Source organism: Thermobia domestica, chromosome 4 (assembly GCF_964235325.1).
Source record: "Thermobia domestica chromosome 4, izTheDome1.hap1.1, whole genome shotgun sequence".
Lineage (NCBI taxonomy): Eukaryota > Metazoa > Arthropoda > Insecta > Zygentoma > Lepismatidae > Thermobia > Thermobia domestica.
This window is the reverse complement of record NC_137457.1, coordinates 300,428,326-300,448,082: the sequence shown is the minus strand read 5'-3', so window position 1 is coordinate 300,448,082 and position 19,757 is coordinate 300,428,326. Positions and strand designations below refer to the sequence as shown.

The 19,757-nt window shown below is 35.7% G+C and overlaps 1 protein-coding gene across 5 annotated transcripts in view; it reads left to right on the top strand.

Moving 5' to 3' along the window:
- The window catches only part of LOC145684245 (uncharacterized), a 44,294-nt gene that overhangs the window by 9,419 nt on the left and 15,118 nt on the right, over positions 1–19,757 (top strand). The gene's annotated exons all lie outside the window — the stretch shown is intronic.

Below are 19,757 nucleotides of genomic sequence, written 5' to 3'. Positions count from 1 at the left end.
ATTTGAATCTAAACTATCACAACACACATTATAATAACACAAATAAATTTTTGTGGATAAACTGATTTGGCACCTTTTGTATGTATCCGCGACGGAGACATGAAACCTTCTACGCGCGATTACGATTACGAGAGTTAATTGACCGAAAAACGTAAGTATAAATCACTGGAGATGAGGAACTTAATGAACTATTTGTTCAAATCATTTCACTTTTCTCACGTTTTTGTTCCACAATTCGTTTTAATTAACGTAGATTACTGTATTCCATCCTTTCATATAATTTTATTCACAATTGGAATTTTCCATAGTATTTTAATAATAAAAATATTTTCATAGGCCATTATTTATATATTGAAACTAGGGATGACGTGAATTCATGTGTTATGTTGAGAATTTCCATGTCACTATAACCACTAGAAAATAAAATTAAGTGGGAAGTAGTCTGAAGTGATCTATTCTGGCTTGCTGTCGTAATCCCACTCCTCGCACCTTGTGTGAGTGCTACTCTTTTTCACACAGTGGACGCGTATGGATACAATTTTATAACAAAAAATACTTTCTACAAAACATTTAGTTTTTAAGTAAGTGCTCCTCTCATAGGAACTGATTAGTTAATTATTGCGTTGTTATCAGTATATTGATCACACTTAAACGGAGAATGACATAAATAACTACGGATTACTGTGAATATGCAAATTATATCATATAGTCCACTGCTTCGCTGTTCACCTTGGACTGAGGTAGGGAGAGAGCCAAGCTATGAGGAATTCTTCTTCCAAATTATACTATGCGAAGAGAGAAGTGGGCGACTAACCACACAAAAAACATAGAAACACTTGTAAGAACAAACTTCGCAGTTTTTAATTTCCAAGAATTTTGTCTCGGTGCGTGCTGATTCTAAGAAATCCTCTTGTTTATACGACGGTTATTTAAAAGGAGTATAATGATTACGTTACAAGACATAAAGTTGCTGCCATTGTAGAGGGTAGAATAATGTCCAGATGGCAACCACTGACCTTAATATTTCAAATTCTAAGCACACGTTTGTGCACTACATTCATCTACTGTGGACGGAAAAGTGTTAGGTATTAATTACAAACGTTCAAATTCCGTAAAAAATGTTTGCAATAGCATAGAATCATGTCTAAAGGAGGCATGTACCTTGTATATTCTCCTATCACGTGATACTAACAAAAGGAAGCAATAATGTAAACGGTATAGTTTGTAAATTTAGCCAAGTGAAAGAAAATGAATCACAAACGATGGAAAAATAAAGTCAGCCTACAAGTAAAATCGTAATTTGCGACGACAGCATGTTAAAAACAAGTCAAATTAATTCATTATCTCGCTTCTGATTTCAATAATGACCTACGTAAGCATGGGTACCTACTTGTAACACATGATTTCTCGTTGCTTTGTCTGACATGTTAAAAAGTCATAAACTTCCTCCATATCTCTTCCGAGTCGATTTGCTTAAATGGTGAGGATAATTTAGCCGCATCCACTCGATATTTTACATAAGGCTAAAAGTCATTTACTTTTAGTAACCTATTACATTTATTTAGTACCAACGAAAAATGAAACATGCTTGCGTCTCTATACATGAGAGTGGGCTGCATCTTTCTGCACCATTTCATGTGAATTCACCGTGCACTTGTACGTATGCAAATGATGTATATTATAACTAGACAAAATAACAATACACATTTTAACATGGCAGAGGTTGCGTCTTGTGTCTTTTAGTATGTTCCATCTTACTAAATATTCCAGCCACATGCACGAGGACCCCGATAGATTTTTCATGTTGTTTGATCACATGGCAACTGTGCAGTCGTGGTCGTCAGCGAAGAAAAATTGAATTATACCGATATATTTACATGTTACAGCATTAGACCTAGTATTGCAACATAAGAAACAGAAGTAATTTAACCTATGAAAAATTAAAAGCTAAATTAATTACATTAAGCAGACCGAAGGTGCTGTCATATAAGGCGGAACAGGAATTAGTTCAGCACGGAACCTATAGATTCATACTTCTTGCGTAAACTTCCTGCAATTAGACAATTCCCGACACGTCAGTGGATAAGGAGACCACCACTTATCCCTAGGACTTCAACGAGACTTTCTCAATAATATTGCATTAGAAGGATTGGAAACGGTTCGCGATTTACAAAGTTACCTTACAATCCGCCAATGATCTTTTACCGAAACGAGGTAATGGAGAATTATCGCAGATACTAAATACGTTATATGGCCAAAACCCTATACCTAATCTTCAGGGTCCATTATATGTGATAGCTAACGAACCAAAGATGATATATCCTATTCAACAACCTTGTCGTTATAGTTTTCGTGTACAAACGCAACCTGCCTTGCATCCAATGCACAGTTATATTTCTGTTCCTCCACAACAACCTAACAGCTATCAATCAAGCCTATCTTTAAAATCATCTCAACCATTAACGCCTAACTCGCAAGAACATATTAAAGTTAGTCAAGAAAAGAAGAACGTTCTCACCAGGAGCAACATCCTCCTCAACCTGATTTTTCCACTTTGGCCAATAAAATGGCAGATTTATCAGTAGGAATAGCACAATCAGGGTATAGAAGTCAACAAGGATTTAGAAAGAGGAAAATAAAGGGAGAAGGAAACAGGGATCGTACCAGAACAATCAACAAGCCACACCTACGGAGAACCAAATATTAATTTGTTTCGTATGTTGGAAGGGCAGATATTGAGCTTCTACATGGTTTAGGCCGACAGTCAAAATTATTCAGATTTCAAAGAAGAAGATGTAGGAATTAGCATTTATAATTCAAACGACACAAATTACGATACTCCTGCTTCAGTCAATTTCGTAGGTCGGCGTGAAAACATGACCTAAAAGACGAAAATAATAGATCAAATCTAGTAATCAATACCAAATTAGGACCACAAAATCGGTACAGGAGGCAAAATTTCAATCTAGCCCTTGCAGAGTGTGACATTTTGATGAACTCTGAGGACAAAATCCATTTTTCCAAGTTATTAATATACATATAACTGCTAGTTATTCCAATAATAAAATAACCAGTTTGTCAAAACAATATTTGTTTCCAATTGTGTTATTTAATCTAGCCCATAGATAAGCTCAAACTTGTCGGAACACCTGCTCAGTGGTTTCACACTGTGCGTTCGAAAATCTGTGCGCGACTTCGGTTGTCCAGTGTGGATCACACGAGTCGTATAACAGCGAAAGGAAAGTGGGCATGTATTGGTGATCATATTACGTCTGTTCTGAATTGTAGTGTTTCGTTTCAAATCAGTTTGTTAGTTCTGAAAAAAGGTACGGAAAACTTTAAGTGTTAAACTCACAATTATAATGAAATGTAAAAAAGAGCTTTGAGTTTTAGTATATTATTCCGCATTATTCCAGTGTTAAATTGTATGTAAGTTATTGCTGAGAATTCAGACTTTTCAAAAGTGAAAAGAGTTGTTGCGCAAATTTGCGCACTTAAAGAATTTAGGTTTTTAATAACAATGGCGCTACAAATTCTCTATCACACTTTATTTGAGATATGGGTACAGAATTCAAGTTCGACGACATTTAATGCCTTACTGACGCATGTTGAGCGATCAGTTGGCTACACCCCATTATCTGATTATGATTTATCATCTATTAAGGCGCAACTTAGTACTTTTAGTCACAAACTTGAAGAAAAGTTGAAAAGAGCTTCAAGACACCTCGAACGTTTTCTGCAAAATAATTCCTTCTGGCTTGAAGGAAGTCTTCAATTCCCTAACCTCATGACATTGCAGCCTAGTACATGCCAAGATCATGTTGGAAGGCAGCACAAATTCTTCAGTGACTGCAGCCGAAAGTCAAAGAAACGTAGAGTGAAGATTCTCATTGAAGAAACGATCCATGAGGAACTGTCGTTGGCCATTTAACTAAAAGGTAGACAAAAAGGAAAGAGGAATTCTGCTTCAATTGTGAGTGAACTTTCAAGTGCCTCTCCCCAGAGAGGAACTAGCATGGAGAAGTCTCGTCTTGTATACTTCCTATTGGCGAGCTTTCGGAGGAAGAACAAGAGACCAGAAATAAGCACCACAGGTAATACAGAGAGCAATACATCAAGAACTAACACAAATAACGATCTCCTCCACAGACTTCTCATCATCTCTTATCTAGTCATTAGAGGTTACCGATTTCCTCCAAAAACAAAACACAGACATATCAACGGAGAGGTACTTGATTTATTGGATGAACCTTTGCACATTTCCAGCGAACATCGATCTTCATCAGATGACCCATCGGCCAACTAACTCAGCAGTATCGGTTCAGAGGGTGATATGTGAAGATTTTATAAGTCAACATAATGTTTAACTGTCCAAATAGTTTTATAGTCCAAATTATGTTATATTTTGTATTATATGTATATAAAGTGGAATATATGACAAATGAAAACACAGGAGAGAAACAATTAATAAATACTGAACAAAAATGATGAGAAACAGGAAATCAAAAAGTAGTCAGCACACTAAATTTTTTGTTTGTTTCTTTGTTCTTTTCTCAGCCTACTTCTTTTTTATTTTCAATTATGCGAGTCCACTTTGTATGGCGAACTTTGTGTTTTTCTTTTTCTTTTGTAATAGAAATAATAAATTATAAATTAATAAAATGAGAAAATAAATAACACGGCTTAAACTAATAAGGTATCATGCAGAAAAAGAACAGCAGTCTCGCCTCATCCTATTGAGCTTTCAAAACAAGAAAAGAAGAAGCAAAGAAACAGAATAAAAGAAGAAGTAGCAGAGTGAAAACAGATTGGTAAGAGGCAGTTGCGTCTGCCATGAATAAGAGCAAAAGAACTTGGCTACAGCAGGGAAAGTAGAGGCTAAAAAAATAATAATGTTTCCATGCTTCGTTTCAACACCTAATGGTCTGTACTGTTTTTTACAATCAACTTTCCTCTCGTTGTCTTTTTTCTTTATGTGAACAACCCTTTCTTCCTTTTTATTAAACGTGTGTTTACGAAAGTTATTATTGTTGCCGTGGATTTGTTACTACTACTATTTTTTTAATATAGGGTTCAATAGCATGGGCTGAATTATTTCTACTACTGTACCCCAGAAACGTACCTTACGTCACTTTAATGTGACAGATTCTTGGTATAATAATTTTGTCTTCCTAGATTGGCAAAATGTCACACTGTGCCTTGGATACTATATCACATGGAACGGATTTTTCTTCATTCCAAACGGTAGTAAAAGGAATGTCAGGAAGAAACATTTATTTGAAATAAATAGCACTTATAACATTCAAAATAGGACAAACAACATTTATCCACTATTTTTCGATAGTAGATAGGACAATGCCAATCATTTTTGGAATTGATTTTCTCCAACATACTTATGCCACCATAGATTTAAAAAATATATATAGTTTCTTTCTTTAAATCCACGGAAGCGAACACTACCAGCTGAGAAGACGGAAGATGAATTGTCATCTCTTACAACATGAGTCATAATGCAACCTCAGCAAAATTGTTTTTACCTCAGTAAGAACATAACACTTCCTCCAAGTTCACATACATTCATTCCAGTTGTAACAAAGAAAAAGTAGATGACACAAAATCCTTGTATGTGTAATTGCTTTCTGGAATATTTGAAAGATATAGATTGCGTGCTCTCGACCAGAAAATTGACGTCAACAAAATGAAAATTTTAACCTCGAATCCCAACAGCCATACCATTACTATAAAGAGAAACACAGCAGTGAAGGTTCTTGAGGAAAGTTACAAAATTTCTGTTAACGCTCTAGAAACACAAATTTCTTTAGAAAAAACATACCTATTCACAACAAAAGAGGAGATTGAGGAACGACTAAAATAAACATTTTGTTTTGGAGTAAGAGCTCTTTGACCTCAACCCTAACTTAAATAAGACTAAAAAACAGGCCGTTTATGACTTATTGTACAATTATGGGGACGTTTTTACATATGCTCCTGATGATGTTGGATATTTTAGAGGATTCGTTCACAAGATTAAAATTTCAAGGTAAGCGGTGTATCGTGATCCTTCACCGCCCATTCCTCATCATATACGAGACCGAATAGGTAAACAAATTTAAGAACTCAATGCAAAGATCATTAGACCCACAGACAATAGTAACTTCAGTTCTCCACTTTTGGTTCTTCGTAAGCCAGGTACACAATAATTTCTGATTATCCTCAATTTGCAAAAATGTAATAGTTACACCAATTATTTATATGTTCCTTTCCAGGCTACAGAAGATGTTTTAAGCTCTCTTTTAAAAGGAAAACTTTCATAAGTACTTTAGAGTTATCGGCCAACTGTTTCCAAATTTTGCTTCATTCTAAAAGCCGACATTGTATGATTTTGGACGGATCACTCAATAAGATTTCTAGTTTCGCTGATAATATGTGCAGCATCTAAGGCTTCCAGCAGCAGTTACAGGATTTAGAACTCTATTCAAGAAACTTAGAAGACACGAGATTTGCTTCTCTTATGAAAACACACTTGTGTTATGACAAGCTTAATTTATTTTGATACATCTTCAGCGGAGAATCCATCAAATTACCACCAAAAATAGCTGGGAAGGTAAGAAACTTTAAAAGGCCAACTACAAAAGTAATTCTCAACAGTTTCATTAGGTTATGCTCGCATCTTAGAGCACATAATAAAGATTTTGCGACAACAATTGAACCTTTTCAAAAATTGACAACAGCTAATTCTAAATTTAAATGGAGAAAAGAACATGACGCTCTCTGAAGAATTGAAGGAGGACATACTTCTAGACTCCCTTTTTCTCATTTTCACGATTCCTTAGAAATCAGGCTATATACAGATAGTTGCCAGATCCAGGCAGGGGTATACTCGCCTGTTATAACCCAGAAAATGACACAGAGGATAGTGGGGTATTGCAGCAGAAAATTGACAAAATCTGAACACAAGGTTAGTATTTGGCAAAATGAATTATATGCTCTTATATATACCTTACAAAAATTTTGTTACTTTCTACTCAATAGAAAATTTAATCTTTATGCGGACGCCAAATGCTTTGCTACACTAAATAGACAATCAGATAAGGCTGAAAAATATACCATGTATAAATTCTTTTTAGCCGACTATGACTTTAACATATAATATTTACCAGGGTTTTAAACACCCAACTGACATCACTAGTAGACTTGAGCAAACAAAATACATCTTAAATAAAGAGGAGAATAAAGACAACAGTGGAGAAAAAAGGGAAAATTGTCATGCATTTGGATCCGATAGCCTTCAAGTTAATATTTTACAAACAGAAAGTAACGATCTTTTACCTAATATAGCAAAGAAACAACGTAAAGACGATAATTTTAAAGATATTATTTCTGTCAGAATAAAAAGAACCGGACAGAATTTCCACAGTTACGTCGGCAAGATTTTTTCTCTTAAAGACAGCACACTTCAGAGAAATCAAAATGAAGAAGGTTAGGGACTATTACGTCTTTTATGTATACCGAAATCTTTAGTCAGTATGTGGTTTATAACGTTTCACAAAGAACCTACCGGTCCGGACTTTGGATTTACAAAATCTTATAAAACCGCTGTAAGGAAATTCTATATGCCGCATCTTGATAATTATCTTGCTCATAAGATACGTACGTGCCTAGAATGTGAGAAATTAAAAAGACTACCGCAGAAAAAACAGACTGATCTGTTGCATCATCCTGTAGGAGATATGCGGCAACGTGGGCTTACGATGAACATGGACCATTCCCAAGTGAAGGAGGACGAATTAAATATAAGTAGCAATGGAATTAGGCACGCGTTACGTAGTCGCAAGGACAGTGGACTCAATAACAGCCCAAAGCATGGAAACACTTTTCGAACATGAAATCGCTTTAAAAATCGGAGCATTTACATTATTCTTGGACCAACATCCAGTACACAGAGTTACTCATTTACAGTATCTTGCACAGAGGTACAGCTGCCCCTACATATACTCCCCAGCATAAATTCACGCTTCAATTGGATTGGTAGGAGGAGTGGATAAAATTAGTGTTGTAAAAAAACGGTTTTTTTTCTGTGAAGTTTTTTTTCAATAAAAAACATCGTTCTTTTTCATGTTTTTTTTTCAAAAGTTTGTTTTTTTTCTGGCAACTATTATTTATTGATTTATGTTGCAGATTATCGAAATAATCAACAGAACTTGAGTCGAAGCCCTCGTAACTTACAAATCTTTCGTTTCTTTCTGCCTATATACTAGCAAAATTGTGTGATTATTCCTTTCGGCCCCAGGTCATTTTTCGCGTTTTCCTACATTTCCAGCTAGTGACTTATTGCTCAAAAACTATTCATTCGATTGATATGGTTAAGGCCTTGTTTTTTAGAAAATGGATGTGGCTATTTTGTGGTGTAAGTTGCATTGCAGTGTTGCCAATGGGTGGGAAATTATTGAGGGAAATGTAGGGGTGAAAATTTGCAAAAATTCCCTGACCGAATTTCAAAATTTTTTGTATCTAGCACCACTCCCGCTATATGGCTTCAAGTCATCTAAACAAATCTTTGGTGTGTTGACAAGGTACAGTGAAATCCTGAAGTCGCTGGCTTCCATTCAAAGAGGGAAAGAAAAAATTCTGTTGTACACATGAAATTTTGACACTTTTTACGCCTCAGAAGCAAAAATCAAATATGCCAGGCTACAGCTTCTCTAATTATCCTATTGAAACTTTTTATGGTGCGTTCTGTAGGGCAAAGAGGAAGCTTTCAGGTAGTGGTACGTTTGTTTCAATGTAGCCAGTAAGAGGGTAATAATAGAGGGAAAAAGGGAAATTTTCCGAATTTTTCTCCTAATAGCGGGAATTAATTGTTTTGGGTGGAAACGCTGTCATCAGACAGACGAAAACTATCTGAAAATAAACCGTAGTACTCCAATAATATATCCTACAAGTATCATGGCGATATATAACAAAGTAAGCATGAAATTTTAAAAAAAATCTCATTCTACCTCAGAAATTCACCATTTTCTTATCATTTCCAGAACATAGTTTATTATAAACCTCAACTGTACTTCCCCTAATTATTCTAGTGAAACTTTTTATGGTGCGCTGTGTAGGCTAAGAATGAGGCTCTTAGACACTGGTACGTTTGTTCGAATGTAGCGAACAAAAAGGAAATAATAGAAATAAAAAATTGAATTTTTTCCAAAATTTGCCCCTAAAATCTGGAATTAAAATTTTCTGTAGCTGGCAACACTACTATCAGACACACACAAACTGTCTTAAAATAAGCTTTGGTATCTCTCTAATATACTCTACAAGTATTGTGACGATATCTAATAAAGTAAGCATGTCAATAAAAAACATCTCATTCTACCTTTAAAAAAATCACAGTTATCTTTCCAATTAGAGAACAAACCTCTACTGAGAGAGTACTCAGAGAGTACTGTAAATCTCAACACTACTTCCCCTAATTATCCTATTGAAACTTTCTATAGTGCGTTGTGTAGAGCAAAGACGAGACTTTCAGATACTGGTACGTTAGTTCCGATATAGCCAACAAGAGGGAAATAATAGAGATAAAACATATTTTTTCCAAAATTTCCCCCTAAAATCTGGAATTAAAATTTTCTGTAGCTGGCAACACTCCTACTAGACAGACGCAAACTATCTTGAATTAAACATTGGTACACCACTAATATATTCTACAAGTATTATGGCGATATTTAAGGAATAAAGTTTCTACTTACCAAAAATATATTACGGTAAACAGAAAAGTAGGAAAAAACTAGAAAAATCAAGGGTTAGAACCTAAATACGAATTTTACGTGCGCCCCCTAATTACCCCATTGTAACGATCTGTACTTGCGTTTAAGTAAGGACAAATGTTCGATTGGCGTAAGTTGACTTGCACTCGGACTTATAGGTACGGATTTGTAAACAAAAATTTCTGATTTTTTGCCCAAATATAGGAGAATTTTAATTTCCCTAATTGGCAACACTGCGCGCAGGCCCGTCCAATTGATGTCAACAATTAGGTATCCATCCTAGGTATCTACCTGACAAGTCTTAAGGATGTCTTTCTACAACGAAGGAAGCTATAGAGAAAAAAGAAGTAAAGGAAATTCGAAATTAGAGAATTCTCGAATTTTTGACGGGGGTGAAATTTGAGAATTAAATTCGACACCAGAAGAAAAAGAAATTAATATGATAAACTATGGTCCAACCATATTTGGCAAGAATAATATCCCGATATCCTAATTAGTGTCCACACAGGAGCGTATTTAAAAAGTGACACACCCGTGTGTGCCACTTTGGCCTCCTGGGCCACCGAGTGTACATTTGATTACATTTTTTTGACTACTAACTCGTGTTGTTGTTGTACTTATAGTCTCGACTAATAATAATATCGTTGTAAACGATCTTTATAAGGAAAATTTTCTCTCCTTTTTACATCTTAGTTCCAACACTGTTGGTGGGAAAGGCAGAGTGTTTCAAAATGAATATCGAGATTTAAGTCTTTGTAGTACTTATTACATTTACGTACAATGATAAGCAATGCATCAAGTAAAAGAGCACCTCAAACAGTCTTTGCTACAAGTGTTCAATGTGAGATTCATTCGTTACACGGCACACATCTAGTCGATAGGCGAGAAAGGCCCATAAACTTCCCGCCATATGGCACAAAATACATTCAATTTAGGGGAGTCTCATTCCAACTGTACCATCTCCTGAGGATTTGCTGACGGCCAGATGCAAACATTATGAGTGTTCACATTAGCTCTTAGGTAAAAGGTCAATTTATCACTAAAGACGACACAATACAGAAAATCTTCATTGTTATGCAGGAATATTTCACTTGCGAAATTGGCACGTAAACCGTAGTCTGTAGGCTTTAGACCTGTAGCAACTGCAAACGATAAAGACGTAGTTGCAAGCGTCTCCTTCATATTCTTCACACAGACGGTTGCACTGTACAGATTCAGTCTTTATTAAAACACAAAAAGCTTTCTCCTCTATAGTCTGCATCTTTGCTACTTGCTCTTTCTAACGGCAGACAGAAGAAACAATGCATGTACATGCGTGCGTACAAAACAGAGTTGCTCTTTCATTTGATATAATATTTATAATTGTAAGTTAATTGTAATAGATACTACAAGGTTTCAAAACCCTAATATTAATTTTGAAACACCCTGCATTACTTCAAATTGAGTCATCCTATATTCATGTCTTTTATATACATATCATCAGGGCCTGCTCTAGTCAATTTGTCGCCTCGTGCAATGGCATAATTTGCCGCCTCCCCCTTTGTCCAGTAAAAACAAATCTTAAAAAAGTCATGATTTTAAGTATGCTACTCCAGTATGAACAACAAAGGTGAGGGTAAGTGCAGTTGCACTCAGAAAGGCTTAAATACTTACTAAAAATGCAATCCCGTTGTGTCTTTTTTTCTTTAAATATTAATCTATTATGTTAGTGAAAGATAAAGCAAACACACCTGCAGAGGAAAGTTGGTAATCCTTTTTATAGAATTCACTATCGAGCTTCAATCTCAATGTATCAGTTTGCAATTCCAGTGCAACTAGCTCTTTTACCTTTATTTCTTGATATTTCTTCTACATCTAACATTTTTTTTAAAAAAAACTTGTTTCTATCTTCAATGATAAGGAACTTGTTTCTGACAAAAACAAGACTAGTTTCATATCAAAACTGTGATAACTTACTAAATGGAACAGATATTCACTACTATTCGAGAATTGAATTCTTGCATTTGACAACAATCAAGCAATTTGTGCTCGGATTTATTCGACTATTTGTTTTAGCATTGTCCATGTGGCCTTAAACTAATGCAACCTAAACATAATTTATGAATGTAGTATTCAATTAGAAGGCCAGTTTAGTAAATGTAACTACCATCATCATGAAGTCTGTTTCCAACAAGAAATATTTAATTTAAATAATATACTTATGACAGAGTTTGCCAGACCATCCAAGCTTGCCACTCTATGCAAATGCATGTGTTGCATATATGGTAGAGCCGGCTTTGCATATCATATATATATCTAGTCGACAAATTATTTATATATGACATTTAGAAAAATACTATTAGGCAAATTAGTGTTAGTTTTTACCTTTAGACAAGTTATTGGAATTTTATACTGTTCGTGACATTATTTTCGTACTTATTAAAGGCCTGCTTTCACGAAAGAACAAAATTTCATTTCTACTTTTATTTCTTAGTTGATATTGATGAAAACTGCTGAAACCCGAATTGTTAATAGGTATGGTATTCATGTAAATTGTAAAATATTTGTAGCGTATCAGTATCTAGCATTTAGTTTATGTTGCATTTTACGGTGATTACACATACATAAAAATATTTCATACTTAAATAGACGTAAGATGCATTACAAATGACTATTTGAAAAAAAACGAAATTTAGAAAAAAAACGAGAGGCAATGTTTTTTTCTAAAAAAAACGTACATTTCTGAAAAAATACGAACCGTTTTTTTTCTATTTACAACACTAGATAAAATTATACAAAATTGTCTCAAATATTTCGTACAAGAGCATCACACTGATGGGGAGAAATGGCTACCGCATGTTATTTTCGTTATTAACACATTTAAGGTGGGATCAATTTCTCATCTAGCTCTCTTATTATTTGGATATGAGTTTAGAATTCCATTGGAATGCACATTTGCTTCTAAACAAAACAGAAAAATTGACGGCAATTAGGAAAAAGATGCAAACCAATCTGAAACAACAGATGAGATTTTATGAAAAACGCACAAACCAGTATTCTAGAAACTAGAAGACCTCGTTCTAGTGTACATTCCTTCAAAATACGTGATATCCTTGAAAATTTCACAAATCAATACGAAGCGCCGGCGAAAGTAAAACAACAACTTAATCCAAATTTGTACCAAGTCGAGTTACCTTCCAAATCAGATACAGAATACAGGATATTTCGATAGATAATCTGAAATCATTCTACGCTGAATCAACGTCTTAATTTTGCCAGCACGGACTTCTACATGGGCACATATAGAAGAGCAGTATTGCAAAATTACAAGGATTTACCACCAGCACAATACACCGCAGAAGCAGAAAAAAACTGAAGAGATGCACCACCTCTGATAAAACGGCATTTCTTTGTTTCACCTATAGAATTCGTCTCATTCGGTTATTTAAGTTCGCTCCATCAGTATTTCGGTTCAGCCGGCAATCTGCAAACTCAACACTTTTTTCTCCTTTTTTTCCGTTCCAAATATCATTTATCCATGCAAGGTCGAAATACAATACTTTGTCGCTTCTAACATCGCTTCTTCAATGGGAATGACATGATTGCATATTACGTCATTTTTCGTTTTCTTATACCGAGTGTTCATGAAAACAGGCTTCTGGCAACCTTATACATTGTGATCAAAAATTCACGTTTTCTATTTCTTATTTAAAGAAAAGTTTCAGTATTCTGATTCCATTTATTCTTATTTCCTGAATTCTTACAATGATGGTAATAATTTATTTGTTCCTCATCCTTAATAAGCCTTTTTTTTTAGAGGCAAAAGCTTAACAAATCCTGTAGACATCTCATTACCATTGCAAAGACTTAACTTATCGGCGCTTGCAGGCCAAATTAATAATCATACTGTTCAGACAAAAAACACCGAGTGTAACATTAACATTGATACCGATTTTAGTGAACAAAAAACTCAACCAATGTCCACAATTAATAAACTAGTGTACGTTTATTAACTACAGTTACACACTTTCTACCCGCTTTCAGGAAGTGATAAGGACAATTTGGTTCTGCTTAGCTGAAAGAGGAGTATAATTCTATTACTACTTTTATTGTATGTATTTCAAAGCAATTGTTTTTAGTGATTTTATAGTATTTTACAGTATCTTTAACAGTGCTTACAGTATAATGACTTTTCAAGTGTATCAGTGTTTTTGTGAAACTTCATTTCAGTTCATTCCAAATGTTTTTTTTTTAATAATTTTGTAGATTTTTTCCTGTGTGGGTGGGCGTAAATTTCTCTACATCAGAACATGAGCACATGTTTATGGACGACACGTGCAGACGTGCAGAAACAAGCAGACGGTACACACGGAGACATGAAGGATAACGAAAGAGGACGAGCTACCTGAAGAGGGCCTGCAAAAGAAGAACCACAGAGGAAGGGAGTATCAGTTGACCACTGATCACCTACCCACAAAAGCTCTGAAGATGCACTGCACTAAGGGACTGTAACTAACTAACTAACTCTATTGCCTATGGAACCTGGAGGTTCAATGCCGCGTTCACAAAAGTTCTCCACTGACTTCTATTCTTAGCTAACTGCATCCAGTTTCTACTTTGTATACCAATCTCTGCGAGATCCATCTTAATATTGTCCTCCAATCTGAGCCTAGGTCTTCCTAATGTTTTTTTTTCTATTGGTCTTCCAGTCAAGATTTTGAAAGCGTTTCTACTTTCTTCCATTCTAGCTACATGACCTGCCCACTTAAGCCTCCTATATTTGACGACCCTAACAATTTTGGTTAAACCGTATAAATTATGTAGTTCCTCGTTATAAATTTTCCCCCATTCTCGTTCTTCTTGGGTCCGAATATTTTTCTCAGGATCTTGTTCTCAAATAATTTCACTCTATGTTCTTCCCTCAGAGTAAGCGACCATGTTTCGCAACCATACAGAACAACAGGCATGATTATCGTTTTGTATATTTTATGCTTCGAATTCCTCGACAGAATTCGCGACAAGAGATTTTGAACCGAATAGTAACAAGAATTCCCTGCTTTTAGTCGACATTTAATTTCTTCGTGAATATGATTTTCCTCTGTTAATATTGATCCTAGATATTTGAAACTATCCACTTTATCAAAAGTATTATTTAATATTTTAACGCATCCATAATTTGCCGTATTACGGTCCCAACGCACTTTCATGTATTTAGTTTTCTCTGCATTTATTTCTAAACCCATGTCCCTGCAACCGTTTAATAAGATCTCTGCATTTCTTTCTATTGTTTTCCTATCATCCCCTATTAAATTTACATCATCAGCATATGCCATAACCTGGTGAATACCGTTCAGCTGTACGCCCTGGTTGCTATCTTTGATTTTCCTTATAGCGTATTCCAGAACAAAGTTAAATAAAAATGGCGACAACGCATCTGCTTGTTTCAGGCCATTTTCGAAGTGAAAGCTCGTGGACAAAAATTTTCCCACCGGGACTTTACTTTGGGATTCATTTAAACATATTTTAATTAATCTAATTAGCTTTCTCGGCATTCCAAGTTCTGTAAGAACGTTGTATAATGTTTCTTTCCTAACCGAATCGTACGCGTTTCTAAAATCAATAAATAGTTGATGTACCGGGGTATTGTATTCCCATTTTTTTCGAGTATTTTTTCGTATTTGGCGAGTCATAAATATTTGGTCTAAATCGTCTAAATCCACACTGATAATCTCCAGTAATTACATCTGCGTATGGGGTCGATCTTGCAAATAGAGTATTTGAAAGTATTTTATAAGATGTTGACAGAACAGAAATGCCTCGGTAATTATTACAGTCAGTCTTGTCGCCTATCTTGTGAATTTTAACAATGATTGATTCTTTCCACTCTTGTGGCAATTGTTCCTTGTTCCAGATAAGGAGAATGAGTTTGTGTATCTTGTTCCCAATTTTTCGCCTCCGGCTAAAATTAACTCAGCCAGAATTTCATCTACACGCGGAGATTTGTGTTTCTTTAATTTCTTTATAGCGGTTTCTACTTCTATTCGTTTGGGTTCTGGAATATGCGGTTCTGCTGTGTGTATCTCCTCTTCTCCACGCACACTAGTTTTTGATTGCGTGTTAAGCAAATCGTCAAAGAAATCTTTCCATCTATTTAAGATGCTATCCGTATCAGTGAGAACTGTTCCGTTAGGTTTCTTTAATGTATAAGCACAAGGTTGATAGCCTTCCTTAAATTCGCTGATCCCCTTATACATGTCCCGGATGTTTTTACTTTTACTATTATCTTCAAGTTCCTTTATTTTAGCTGTCACAGGATTGCGTTTCTTTGTTCTAAAAGTTTTGGAAGTTTTCTGCCTGATATCAGCGAAATTTTGTGTAGTTATTTCATTCGGATTTTGTAGCCAACGTAATTTTGCCTGTTTTCTCTTCTCTGCTATTTTAATGCATTCCTGTTCGACCCATGGTTTGTTCCTACTTATTTCCGCGTGTTCCAATTTTTCTTTTGCTGAAATTTTAATACTATCTCTAATTTCAATCCAGGTATTCTCAACACTAGTGCACTCCGAATCTTCTAAAGCCGAGAATTTATTCGAAACTTTAATCTGGTATTCCTCTCCTACCTGGCTCTCTTCTAATTTCTTTAAATTGAATCTCCGTTTTCGGATAATGGATATTACCTTTATTCAATTATCATCTCTCTCGTATTATGGCTGCTACCAGGTAGTGATCAGTGTCACAATCAGCCCCTGTAAACGATCAAACATCAATTATGCTAGATTGCCTTCTTCTACCTACTAAAACGTGATCAATTTGATTATGTGATTTTCCGTCTGGTGATGTCCAAGTGTATTTATTTACGTCGCGATGTGGGAATTTTGTACTCTTCACGATTAGGTTTTTGGATGTTGCAAAGTTCACGAGTCTAAAACCGTTGTCATTACTTTCCTTACGCAGACTTTCGTTCCCTATAATCGGTTTGAAGATATCTTCTGGTCCTATCTTCTCATTGAAATCTCCTAATAGAATTTTCATATGATATCGCAGGATTTGGTCAAATGTCCGTTCCATTTCTTCGTAAAAACTGTCTTTTACATCATCATCCTTATCTTCAGTTGGAGCATGTACATTGAAGACAATAATATCAAACCACCGTTCCTTAAGAGTAATAAAAGAAAGTCTGTCAGTAACAAATTCAACCCGTTTAATTGCTGGTAATATTCGTTTCTGAACGAAGAACCCGATTCCTATCTGGCGATTTTTATTTCCTTCTCCGTAAAAGAACGTAAAATTTCCGGAATTCACAGATCCATTTCCTTCCCACGTAACTTCCTGAATTCCTACTTGGTCCATCCTGTATTTCTCTAACTCACTTGTCACGGATTTTAACGCGCCTGCCCTATAAAGACTTCTAATATTCCATGTTCCAAATATCATGCCCATTTTTTTTCTGAGGTCGTGCCAAGTTATTAGTCCTTGTCCGATGCTTTTGTGAATATTTCTGAACAAGTGCTTTATTTTGCAGGATGTGGTAGTTAGCCTTACTCAAACCCCCAAGCTGGAGGACCACTCCTAGTCGTCTGTCCGCGACTGCTTATGCAGTATATTCGCTGCTAACCTCTATATCTAGAGGCCTTCTCCTCGATCCGCAACCTGAGGACCCGCCATGCCGTGGTGACAGGAACCATGTCCTGGACTAAGGGGCTCTACCTATTCTAATACCCTGGAGGCTACTCTGAAGCAAATGGGATTCCTCAACACAAACCGTACCTCACGAGGCTGCCATGAGCCCAGGACGTTTCTTAGCACCTTAACCTTAAGTCGCTACAAGACACTAGGGTGCTCCCATGAGCGAAGGGCTTCCCGAATGAAACGTTACTTCCTTCACCCTTCGTCTTAAGCGAGATTTTGATATATTGACTTTGCGAAAGACAAAGATTGTATTGAACTTTTATAAATAAATCGGTGAAGGACCGTTATTGACTCTATTTACACAAAATGTTGCAGTATACATTCCATGAGGTAGCATCACTTTGATGGAAGTTTGGGGTTCCCAAATAAATGAAATTAACGTCTTTTTATTTCACCAGCACAGGAACGAAGTCTGTCAAGAATATAACAAGACGTGTTTTCATTTAGTGTGGATTTTAATGCTATTTCTATTCGAAAAATTACTTGCGTTTAAAATCAATACAATTCATAAAAAGCTAAGTCGGAAGGCGTTTATTTTCAAGTTTCGCAGAAGAAATGCTAGTTTACAAGATTTTTTTCTTCCAAATAAGTGATTCAAATTTCCCTTATAATGAAACGAGAGTTTCCATACTAATTTTCTATGTTTACGTAACGTTGGTTGCCGAAGTGGCTAATATTTCACGGAATTTAACTTTCATTTAAAACTGGTAATTTATATTCAGAATAATCGGCCTATTTCCCGCAGGTAAAAAAATAACTGCTAAAATATTAAACATATTTAAACTAATACTCTTTGATGTTTCTAACGTCAGTGGAGAATTCAAGCGCTTTTTAAGTAATGGGTTGGGATGGAATTGTTCTATGGGGACGTCCGCGAAGTTTTACTTTACTTGAAAGCAGTTCTACTTGTTTTTGTTAACATCCTGAGATTGTGTGGGATCAGATACCTTACATTGTTCACTGGATTATCATGTGACTACTTGATTTCATGCTCATATTCCCTGATGAGACCAATATCCATGTTGAACCACGAGAACTCATTTTGCAACGTTCGTATGAACTCGTAGAACGTTTCGTTATTTTCTGCAGGAAGATAAGGATTGACAGCAATTCGTCTAGAATTACACATGTTTGTTGATTCTTCCAATTTCTCTGATGTTGGGGTGTACTCCTCGAATATAGAGTAGATAATCTCCTGTTTTCATCCAGGAACCGTTTCAAGATCAAATTCTTCAGCTTTCCCTAGAGCATTTCCAACTAGCAGCTTTACTGTTGAGATTCGTAATATGCACCACTGGAGATTTGCGACATTAGAGTATTCACTACCGCTTGTGGGGTTAAAACTCTCCACGAATCTTTCGTACGCTGAGAAGGTAACAAAAGCTTGTGTCCAGTAGTGTCCCAGCATGGCCATAAGCGCACCAACGTTTGGAAACGATGTAGTCATACTATATTGCTTAATGCGCGGAAAGTACTCTGTTAACTAGTTAGTCTTTTTCGTGAGGCCTTCTGACACGTGAACTTCAATATTTTGAAACGTTAATCTTTTCCTGGAAGACGCCCAAACCACTGAAGGATCAAACTATTATTGTTGTAATCAATAAGGGCAATGAGATTTTTCCTAGAAAATAAAACTAAATAAATAGAAATAGCCCCGAGTAAAGGAGCTTGTACAAAATGTGCGGAATATCTGCTAAAAACTTTCGCCACTATTGGTAAACTTCAATGTTGCTATTTCAGAAACCTGTATATGATTCCATGTAACCCCTTCAGTCCTCGTGATATGTCTCTCCCTTCTCTAGTAGAACCAAATTAACAGCAAGGCAACTATTTTGACTATCACCATTTAATTATGTTTCCGACTGCCTATTGAAGCGAAACCCGTATATCAGGAACTCATCCTCGTTAAAGAAAGGGACCTTAACGAAACGAGAGCAAGTAGCACTATTCCCTCTGAGTACTCTGGTATTCATTGTAAATTGATTCTACAATAACGAGATATGTAATTTGGCTTTTACAACGAAAACAACTAATAGTACCGTTCCGAGTTATTCTATAATTTTTGAGATACCTTTGATGTTCGAGGAGTGTCTTGTGTGGGAGGTTAGTCGTCAACGTAATTTTCATTGTATTGACGGGAATTACATTGCTGATTATTCAGATTATTAGTGTTTTGCTTCTTACGTGAACGTCTTATTAACATTATTACGACCTTCCGTAATAGCGGAAATTTTGAGCTTCAATAGGTGATGCAAGATATTCAGCTGATCGTTTCATCAAGAATTCTGCTATCTAACGCTAGCAAAAATACGTCAGAATACGTGAACAGAC